Here is an 11,384-nt window from a genome sequence, read left to right on the forward strand (position 1 = left end):
GAGCCCCCAACGGCTCCCCAGCGCGCCGGGTTCGGCCTGTGACCGCCGGGCGGAAAAAAGGTCCGAACCGGCGATTTTCGGCTTCCTGGGGGCGCGACTGGGCCGTTTTTTCGGCGCCGGCGCCGAAAAAGTGGCCTGGGGGGGCCTGTTGGGGGCGCGGCTGGAGATACCCTAAGCAAGCATACAAGCTTAGATGCATTTTCTGCATTATAAAAATGACTGCCTGCTAGATTAGAACATGGAGAGAATACTTTTATGATTGACATAAAGCACTTCGACAGCCTATGATCAATGCCGCGATGACAACTGCCTGCTGTATATGGTTACAGGTTTCAGAAAGTTCATCTGCTGTGTCAATTGTATTGCCAGAGTTGTGTATCCCAGAGTTGTGTATCCTGGGTTCTAGTTAGTCAGCAGAGATGGTGCAGGACTAAAATCCACCGTGTTTCCTGTCATCAAACAATAAATAAAGAGTTAATCTAATTCAACACTAAAACAGTGGCTTTGTTTAGCTGTCATTTTTACCATGGTTGTTTCCTCTATTCCGGTTAATCAGCAGAGGCTGCTTAACTAAAATCCATGGTGTTCTGAACCTATAGCAGACACTTGTCTTAATTAAGGTCATATTACTCAATTTTTCTTCCGTGACTTCTCTGCCTGCATGAGTATAGTTTAGACTTGAATGACTGCTATGAACCTATAGACTACTGATGGAACCTGCTTATGAATGATTATGCATTCTCTGCATTATACAATGACTGCTAGAATAGAAATGGTTGCATCGTGCCTCCAAGAAGAGGAAGCTTTATTGTGGACCACCCGAGATGCAAACTGCTTGTGGCTTCCTGGGTTCAAGTTAGTCTAGAGGCGGGACTAAAATCCATGCTGTTTCCTGTCAATCAAACAATAGAAAGTTAATCTTATGTTTCATGCAATTTTATAGTACACACAAAATAAATAGTACACTGGCCTTCCTTTTCATTTGTTCTGTGCCTTGTGTTCGAATTGAAGTATGAATGACAGTATTGGAGGAAGCAGCCTATGATAAACAACAAGACACCAACTACCACAGTTATATATGATTAGGGCCTGCATAATTTAAAATGACATGATTCTCACTTTTATGATCAACTACCAGTTAATTTTTGCATTATACAATGACTGCTAGATTAGAACATGCAGAGAATCCTTTTATGATTGACATAAAGAACTTGGACAGCCTATGATCAATGCCAGGATGACAACTGCCTGCTGTATATCTTATGTTGCATGTAATTTTATAGTACACCTAAAAAAAGGTAAACTGACATTCCTTTTCATGTGTTTGGATTGTCGAATGAATGACAGTACTGGACGCAGCAGCCTATGATGAATTATAAGATGCCACCTAAAATCAGCAGAGAGGCTGCTTAACTAAAATCCATGGTGTTCTGAACCTATAGCAGAGTCCCCTTTTCTTCTGAACTCTGGTCTTAATTAAGGTCTTATAAGTTTAAGAACTTTAGACTGCCCCAGACTACTTAATTTTTCTTTTGTAACTTCTCTGCTGCATGAGTACAGTTTAGACTTGAATGACTGCTATGAACCTATAGACTACTGATGGAACCAGATTATGAATGCTGGTTCTAGCAAAGCACTTTTGTGTTGAAATTACTCTATGAACGACAATACTGAAGTATGCAGCATAATGATTAGGGCCTGGGTTATCTAAAAAACCATGATTCTTAATTTGTTAAACATTGTATTTACACGAAATACAGAGGCTTCATTAAGTTCATTTGTCATTTTGGGTCTTCTCTTGTATCTGCTATGTCAGTTGGTTGTTTCCTAGGTTACAGTTAGTCAGCACAAAGGTGTTCCCTGCCAAACAATAGAGTTCATGTTAAGTTGCATGCTATTTTATAGTACATACACAAATAAACCAACATAATATGCTGACATTACTTTTCTTGTGATCACAGGTGTTTGCAAGAGAAGACTAAGTAACACTACGGAAGTCGCCTGTGCAAATCGACAGCATTACCAGTCTTATTTCTGCATTTCCTTTCCGCGAATAAATACCTATATCAGACTCCACTGAAGCAAGTTCTAGCAGGACAAATGTTATTACCGTAATTTTCTTCTGCGCATAAATAGTGAGACAGTACAAGTTTATATCGGTGAGACTGAATTACGATGAGCAAGATAAAGCAAAGTTGTTTGCTACGATTTGTGCTTGAATGCCTGTTTTGAACCTATAGCATGATGATGGAACATGGTTATGCTGATTCTATCGCGAGATCATTAAAGTGTTTTTCTATGGCTTGTGTTTGATTTATGTCGAATGACAGCAGCCTCTGAGAAAGGATAAGATGTCGACTGCATGCTTTAAGTCACCAGGGGCTGGGTAAATCTAGAATAATCCTGATTGTCAGCTTTGATGCTATCTAAAACAGTTATGATCCTTAGCTTGACAGAGGCTTCAGAAAGTTTACCTGCGTTTTGGGTCTCTAGTCTGGAATCTGCTATGGCGATTGTTGTAGCAGGCTTGTTTCTTGGATTCAAGTTATTCAGTGGACCTCTCTATTATCTACTCCCTCCGTTTCAAATTAGTTGACTTGGATTTATCTAGATACGGATCTATCTAACACTAAAACATGTCTAGATATATCCGTATCTAGACAAATCTGAGTCGACTAATTCGGAACGGAGGTAGTACGATACAACATCCTTGACAGCTCCAGGACCATGGGGGATGAACACTGAATAGGAATTGGATGCGGCGCCAATCTCTTTGATGGTGTCAAAGTATTGGGTGACCAGAACCATGCCCATGATGTCCTTTGCAGTGGTACAAGGGACGTCCTCCAAGAAAGTGAGGACACATCTCTCAGACCATCCACGATAGCCTGACACTGCCTTGCAATGCCCACACTAGCCGAGTACCTGGACTCACCTTCTCCTCCTGCTTTTTTCATGTTTAGTATCTTCTCAGCCTCAGCTTTGTCATTGGCTGCCGGCCTCATTCTAGCAGCTGTTTCACAAAATCACATTGATATTAAATATACAAAAGATAACTCTGAGCATGTATCGAATAATCTACTACTCCCTCTGATCCAAATGAGGCTGCTTTAGTACAAAGTTGTCCTAAAGCAGCGTCAGTTAATATGGATCAAAGGGAGTAGCATGTTTCGCTGCCAATTTAATCTGGATTGAAATCAAATAATGCAACCAAGTGGCGCAAGGTAGCATTCATCAAAAAATACTCACCGGGCATAATCAGTTCATTATCAGCTCTGATCGATCCGTGTTTACACAATGAACACCACATAGTAAACATGGGCAAACAAGGTCGAATCGGACATTGTGTACACAGCCGGCGGCGAGGAGATCCTGCAAACATTAACAATAAGATTTGAAGGTTGGGAAATAGGGACCATAATTAGAGGTTAATATACTACTCCCTCCGTCCCAAAATATAAGAGCGTTTTTTACACTAGTGTAGTGTCAAAAACGCTCTTATATTATGGGACGGAGGGAGTATATCTTAGTATAAGGAACGAGGGGATCCGAATATAATCTTACAAGAGGTCTTTGCCGGTTTCTCCACACAAACAAAAACGGGCATTTGTAAAGAAAACCTTTCTTACTAATGACTACAGTAGAGAATTCCTGCCCGTAACCAGACAAAATTTAATCAAGATACAAGCCTGAAAATTTATCGTTGCCACAGACAACCCACCAAAACGTGGCATTGCCTGTCGAGGCAATGCCTACCCCAATAAGATGTGACAATTGTGGTGAATAAGTCGCAACTTCTCAAAAGTAGCCCATCGGAAAATTCATCACAAGAAGAGCTGTCTGTTGCCCAGTTGCCCTTGTAACAGACAACTGCACTGGGAGATCCATGGCTGCAGACAGGGTTATGGATCGACACCGAAATCCTGAATCAAATCTACAAACCACAAAACAAGACTAGCAGTCGAATTCTCACTCGATCAGCACGTGGAGAGCCCAAGGAGGAAGACGGAAAACATATGCTAGATGCGGGGATTCAGACTTCCCATTCCGTTCCCACTGAAGAAACTATAGCATCTTCAGGCGCATCTGCTTTTCTTCCTATTTTATTTAATACGGCTAAGAGATTCAGTACCAATAAAATTTCATAAGAAAAGGGAAAACTGTAGAGATCAAACCAGAACAAAGAAACTACAAGAAAGAGATCATGTAAGCACCTTCATAACAACAGAAATCAAAAGAACATTCGTTCTGATTCAAATTGGCAACAAAAAGAAAGAGTTATACTGACATTCCTTGTTTTGTTCTGATTACAGGTGTTATATAAAAGAATCGAGTAAAACAATGTACTGAGACTCTCAAGACTACAGGAATGTTATCTGCCTAAAACCCCAGCGGACTGCATTTTATTTCCGTGGTTTTTCTTCAGGGTACCTTCATACCAACTATATCTCATAGTATTTTGATAGAGCATACCGGCAATAATGCCAATGTTGCATTGCATGCTTCCGTTTGAATGCTGTTATGAACCTATATTGATCATACTTGCGTATGATGAATCCATTGCAAAACATGGCAAACTAAATTTTGTATGGCTTGTGTTTTTTAATGCTGTTACGAATGACGGTGGTGGTGGCAAGTGATAAGATATCGACTGCATGTCATAGATGATTAGGGTCTGGGTAATCTAATGACGCTTCTCGGAAAGTTACCTGGCGTTTTGGGTGGTTAGGCTGGAATCTGCCTGCGGGACTAAAATCAATTGTGTGTCGACTGAGAAGCAACCAAGTGGCGCCATGTGTAGTATTCGCCCATCTTTCCTCATTTTGGGACTAGTCCGTGTGTCGCGAACAGGTCTTTGCCCATTTGTCCACAGAAACAAGAACATGCATTTGTAGAAATTTGCTTTCTTCTTAATGATTGGGTTTGTCACTTGTCTTGAATAATAAGAAAAGAACAGCACCAGTAGTATCACTGTAGCGATCAAATTCCTCACAGCTGTTGGATGTCAGAGAAATCATCGTATCTGAAGCAGAGGAGACTAGCTGGCCATCAAGCTGCAGAACATAAACAGGCTGGTTCATTACAATGAAATGGAAGACGTAGGACAGAAGAATCGTTATCAAACATAACTAGATAAGCAAATATATGTAAATTTTGTCATCAAACACGAAAGATAAAATGCACTACAAAGCAGGACAGAATACCGAGGAAATTCAATTCACAACCAAGCCAATATTTTTCGAGCGAAGGTGTTGACATGTTCATCACGCTATATTTTCAAGCGAGAGAGGATCGGTTGGCTCTGGAAAAGGCAGTACACCATTCAACAAGAAAATCCGTCCATTAACAGGCAAATTCAGAGGAGTGAAGTGCACTGTAGGTCCTTGAACTATTCCAGGGATGTCACGTAGGTCCTCGAACTATGAAAATCGTCATCTAGGTCCTCAAAGTGCAGTAAGTGTGTCATTCAGGTCCAAAATCTCTCTGACAGGCTCTAACTGGCCAGCTGGCACATAAACAGTAACCGTAACAGTACACGGCAAACAGTCCTGAATTCCTGTGCGTGATGAACAGTACACGACAAAGAATAAATATAAAAAATATAAAAAAACCGAGATCCTCTGTCATCGAAGAGACCCTGGCGCGTGAACAGTAAAAATATCGTTAATTCAAAAAAAGTTCGCGAACGATGAATTTGGAAAAATATTTGTGACTTTAATAAAATGTTCGCGAACGATGAATTTGGAAAAAAATATTCGTGACTTTAAAAAAATATTCGTGAGTTTAAAAAAAGTTCGCGAACGATGAATTTGGAAAAAATATTCACGACTTTAAAAAAATGTTCGCGAACGATGAATTTGGGAAAAATATTCGCGAGTTTAAAAAAAGTTTGCGAACGATGAATTTGGAAAAAATATTCATGACTTTAAAAAAATGTTCGCGAACGATGAATTTGGAAAAAGTATTCGTGACTTTAATAAAATGTTCGCGAACGATGAATTCGGAAAAAATATTTGCGACTTTAATAAAAAGTTCACTAACATTTTTTAAAGTCAGGAATTTTTGTGGTTCACGAACATTTTTTCCATACCCACGAACAATATTTGTGGTTCGCGAACGTATTTTCAAATTTATTGTTTGTGAACTTTTTTAAAGTCGCGAATATTTTTCCCATATTCGCGAACATTTTTTTGAATTAATGAACATTTTTACTATTCACGCACCAGGGGTATCTTTGATGCCAAAGATTTTCAGATTTTTTTTGTTCATATTTTTTATTTTTCGCACTGTTCACCATGCCAGCTGGCCATTTAGAGGGGGTTAATGAGATTTTGGACCTGGATGACACACTTACTGTACTTCGAGGACCTAAATGACGATTTTCATAGTTCGAGGACCTATGTGACACCCCTGAAATAGTTTAAGGACCTACAGTGCACTTCACTCAATTCAGAGAGCAAATCCTACAAACAACAGCAAAGGGGAAAAAAGGTAAAGGGCAGAGTCAAAGGCAATTACATGAGTAGGTCATGGCTACACACCCCAGAACCAGAATCAACCAAAGACATCAAGCAACAGTAGTTTGTTGTCCATACAGAGTTGTTTGGAGTGGAAAACACAAGAATCTCCTCGAAACAGGTTTTCGCCTCCCCAAACAAAGCAAGATAAAAAAAACAATCGAGAAAAGCAAGGGTGGCCTGAACACATAGCCACAAACCGACCAACATCGCTAGGACTCCATCAAAACGCCCCCACAGCGCAAAGCGATGCCGCCATCGAGTCCGAACAGACGATGGTTTTCACCCGAAGCCTTGGTGTTGGGAGGAGAAGCGCAACAGCGTCCTCAAGAGGAATGCGGCACCCACGAGCGTCTCCGTCGCCGAGACACCAAGGTCACCGCTGTGACTAAGTCCAGCCCACCCAACTAAAATCGAGTCCGAAAACAGGATCTGCCCGATGATCCATAACCTTATAAGAGGTCTTTTGCCTGTTTGTCCACACAAACAAAAACAGGCATTTGTAAAAGAAAAACTTTCTTCCTAATGAATACAGTAGAGAATTCCTGCCTGAAAATTTCTACCAAAACGTGTCAATGCCTGTCGAGGCAATCCCTAGCGCAGTTAGATGTGACAATTGCCCAGAGAAAGGTAGTAGTAGTGAATAAGTCGCAACTTGTCAAAAGTAGCACCGGTGTACAGACAGGCTGTAGCAGACAAGTGCACCGGTAGATCCAAGGCTGCAGATAGGGTTATGGATCGACACCGAAACCCTGAACCGATTCTACAAACAACAAAAGGACTAGCAGTCGAATTCACACTCGATCTGCACGCGGAGAGCCCCAAGGAAGAAGACGGAAAACGTACGCAAGATGCGGAGGTTCAGACTTCCCCCACTTTAGAAACGTACGGGCATCGGTTTTTCTTCAATACGGAGAAGAGATTCAGATCCAGTAAGAGATCAAACCAGAACATAGAAACCACAAGAAAGAGATCATGGAAACACCTTCATAACAACAGAAACCAAAAGAAAATTCATTCTGATTGAAATTGGCAACAAACAATGAAAGATTACAACTTTGTATAGACTCACCGGGCATAAGCAGCTAATTATCAGGTCAGATCGATCTGTGTTTACACAATGAACACATAGAGCCGTCCGCGAGGAGATCCTGCAGGCATGAACAAACCGATTTGAGGATGAGAAAAGATGGAATAATCTTGGAGGCGATTACTCTTTGTGAATATATATGCATCTTATACGAGACAAATCCTACCTACCGAACAAGAAGATAAGTTGAATTAGTATCAGCCGGCCTCTTGACACCGCGGAACAAGAAATCCAATCACGAAGAGAGGTTTGGCCGTCGCCGTGTTGGTCATCATCGACTGCGGCCGCCGGAGCTTCGACAGGCGTCGAAGCCACGCAGAAAAGATGTGCTATCTTTCAGGTCGGCAGAGGGAAACCATCCAGATGGCTGGATCCATGGCATGAGAATTGAGATGCCAAGATCTTTGACCTTTTCTTGTTTTGGAGAGGAAGAGGAAAGAAGAGACCAAGGGAAAGAAGAGGTGAGGAAGAAGATAATGGCCACACGGGATCGGGATGCGTGCTGAGGAGAGAAAACCTAGATGGGGATAGGTAGAGGAGGGGGAAGAATCGTGTACGTTTTGGTTTTACCGTACGAGTAGTATTATACCATAATACTCCCTCCGTCTGTGCATGCAGAACCGTTGCATGGAAAAAATTCCGGCTTGTTTTCTGGAAGAAAAAAAAAAGGGAAAGATATACTCTAATTAGCAGTTTCGCTTAAAAATAGGCGTGTTTTTAGTATGGACAGCTACCGCTCATTGTTTTTCTTTTTCAATCAATCAAAAAAATCCAAAAGGAAAACAGTGGTCGGCATCTCGATCTGGTCGCCGTCCTCTCGCATGGAAAGGAGAGCGCGGCTCGTCGGCGGCGGCCACCTCTCTTTCTCTTTCTCTTTCTCCTAGAGAGCAGAGAGTAGAGACTCTACGACAGCCAGCTCCGAATAGTACTTGGCCAAGGCTTGTCAATCGTTTCTAATTTCACAATACTTGGACAATACATACTAACTGGCCGGAGCACATCAAAGCTCAGTAGCTGATGAATCGATCGATGAGTTCCGCCCGATAGCTACAAGCTCACCAATTAATTATCCAGAGAGCCGTCGGCAGGAGTAACTTGCAACCAACCACCGTGGTCTAAGCACTTGGCAGTTGGTAAATTAAGGCTCTCACTCCCGGCCCGTAGCTCGTCAGGGAGATGAAATGCTAGAACGATTGGATGTTTATATGCACGTACTCACCTGCCTGCCATCCCGAGCGAGAGATCTGGAGCCGCTGGGACCGGAGCAGCAAGAGCAAGATGCAGTCCACAGCGCGCGCCCGAACTGAAATTGGATCGGTCTGCATACGAGAAAGAGGGCAGAGCAAGTGTGGAGAGTAGCTCGAAGCAAAGGGAGGAGGTCATGGTTGGCGAGGCTACCAGATCCAGAGCTAGAGCTAGAGGACGGATGGGGAAGAAGAAGGTGGGGGAAATGCGGAGACTGACAGATTTGTCTCCTTTTTCTTCTGTTATGTTATTATTTCGAGGGTGGTGTGGTGTGGTGTCACTGCGGCTGCTCGTGGGCCAGACATTTGTGCGGGCCCTGACAGACAGTGGAGGGTGCGGCTATGCTCCGTCGGTTTATGTTTGAGCTTCGTCGGTGGACCAACGACACAGGTTCAGGTTCAGAGAGCGTGAGTGAGAAAGAATCATATTCTTCTTCTTCTTTTTCAGCGGGAAGAAAGAAAGATTCTAGTCTAGTACACTACAGGGACTGCTGGGTCACGGCATATTTAGCACGGAAAACTACGTGCCTTGGCGAACCTGCACTCGTGTCACGTCTCGCAGCTTTCCACCACGTCATTGGCAGTGAACAAGAGACACGATCTGATATTAAAATTCTCTTTACGGCAACACAAAAGTCAAGTGAGATAAGCACGGCCTCACGGCATATGGCCCACTTTGATTCCACTGCCAATAGTAGCTAAATAAAAATTAGCGTGCAAACTGTTGACAAATATCTCTCGACACAGACTCACCCTTCGCTTTATATCGCCCAAACGAACGAGGAGGCTTATTACAAAACAGATCCCGGGATAACCGGACAACACCCACATACACGTGAAAAACGTACCAAAAACTAATACACTTAGGCCTGAAAAAACAACGACGCAACACACAATAGGACACCTAGACTCCACGACAACGCCCTTAGGAGGGAAGACCACTCTAGGAGTCACCGCTGCCGAGTCCAAGAAGGACATAGGTCTTCACCCGGAACCCTAGCACGGTGAGGAGAACCACAACGAGGACCTCAAGAGGTGAGCGGCGCCTACATACGTGATTGTCATTGGCGCCAAAGCGCGGAGCTTTCGCTCAATAGCTCACCCTTGCCACGACGAGGCACCTAGGATGACCGCGGCGAGCACAAGCTTCTAGATCAGGAGTTGGACATAAATCTACGCACATAAGTCTAACTATGACTATAAACAACAACACATGAGAGCATGAATGAAGGCAAAAAATTTCCCTCGTCTATTAATTAAGAAGAAGAGAGCCAGCCGATTAATTTATGAAAATCAGGCGAAAACCAATACAAACAACCCGTAAGTGTTCTACTTACAAAGCTTGAAACATCAAAACTGCTCACGTGGCCCTCCCAACACAATAACTGCAACTCTCGACACTTGTACACCACAACGAAACTCTTGATGAGAACTTCGACAACGAAATAAACTAAGCACCCTCCATCATTAAATTGTAGACCCTTCCCGATGGCACCGCACTTCTTACCTTTGTTCCTCTTTGATTTCTCCCTGGTTGGTTCTCCTTCAGGAGGCAGCCACTTATACTATCGGATCCAGATTGATCAGCCACCCATTTGTCAAGGAAACCGTAAAACTCATTGAATTTTTTGTTGTAGTTGTCGTCAACCAGGAGGCTCCTAGGAGCAAGCACTAACACATCGTCCGCATAAGCATCATCAACCAGAGGAATCACCAACATGGCATCATCAACCACAAAAACACCCATAGGAGTAGCACCACCTGGCTAGGCTCCAGAGGAGGTGTAGTGGCACCTAAGCCACACCTGGGGTTAGAAGTGAGTCCACCTTCAGATGCTTGACGGTGGCAAAAATAAAAGCCCCTCACACATCCTCTAGCTAAATAAGAATGAACGTGCAAGCTGTTGACAAATACCTACGCCCAGAAGTCGAACTACGATTATAATAATAAACAGCAACAACAACAACAACAACAACAACAAATACGTGAGAGTATGCATGAGGAAATAAACAATAACCAACAACGCAACATGCCCAATATTTTGGCTTAATTTCGCAATAAAACAGGGGCCAGAGCTGCCAGACCGCTAATGTCATCCCTCCATTACTAGGGAAATGCTTATACACAGGAGCTTAATAGTAGCGCTTTTAATAAGCAAGCGCTGCTGCTAAATAAGTAGCCGTAGCGCTGGGTAAGAAAAAACGCTGCTAATATGAGCATAGTAGTAGCGCTGGCACTAGTAGAAAAAGGGTCAAATGTGAAGCACATTAGTGCCGGTTTGTAAAAAAACCGGCACTAATGTGATCAATAGTGCCGGTTCGTGGCTGCGATCAATAGTACCGGTTCGTGTTGAGCCTTTAGTACCGGTTCGTGCCACGAACCGGTACTAAAGGGGTAGTGGCAGGCTGGCGTCAGGCCGGGTCCCCACGAGCCCCTTTAGTACCGGTTTGTATTACCAACCGGTACTAAAGGTCTAACCTATAGTACCGGTTCGTGCCACGAACCGGTACTAAAGGGGCCAATTTTCAAACT

At 43.0% G+C, this 11,384-nt stretch overlaps 1 long non-coding RNA gene across 5 annotated transcripts; it reads right to left on the reverse strand.

The window, feature by feature from the left end:
- Nucleotides 1–248: 248 nt before the first annotated feature.
- Nucleotides 249–9,071, reverse strand: LOC119362235. 5 transcript variants are annotated; one of them, XR_005173224.1, is made up of 6 exons: nt 8,828–9,071; nt 7,591–7,669; nt 4,710–5,054; nt 3,250–3,372; nt 2,475–3,013; nt 249–1,039 (listed from the first exon to the last, which is right to left on the reverse strand). It is a non-coding gene; the product is annotated as an uncharacterized LOC119362235 (long non-coding RNA). The 5 variants fall into 5 exon arrangements; XR_005173223.1 differs by having other exon boundaries at nt 249–449; nt 526–3,013; XR_005173221.1 differs by adding an exon at nt 7,779–8,259 and having other exon boundaries at nt 249–3,013.
- Nucleotides 9,072–11,384: the final 2,313 nt, after the last annotated feature.

Source organism: Triticum dicoccoides, chromosome 2B (genome assembly GCF_002162155.2).
Source record: "Triticum dicoccoides isolate Atlit2015 ecotype Zavitan chromosome 2B, WEW_v2.0, whole genome shotgun sequence".
Classification (NCBI taxonomy): Eukaryota; Viridiplantae; Streptophyta; class Magnoliopsida; order Poales; family Poaceae; genus Triticum; species Triticum dicoccoides.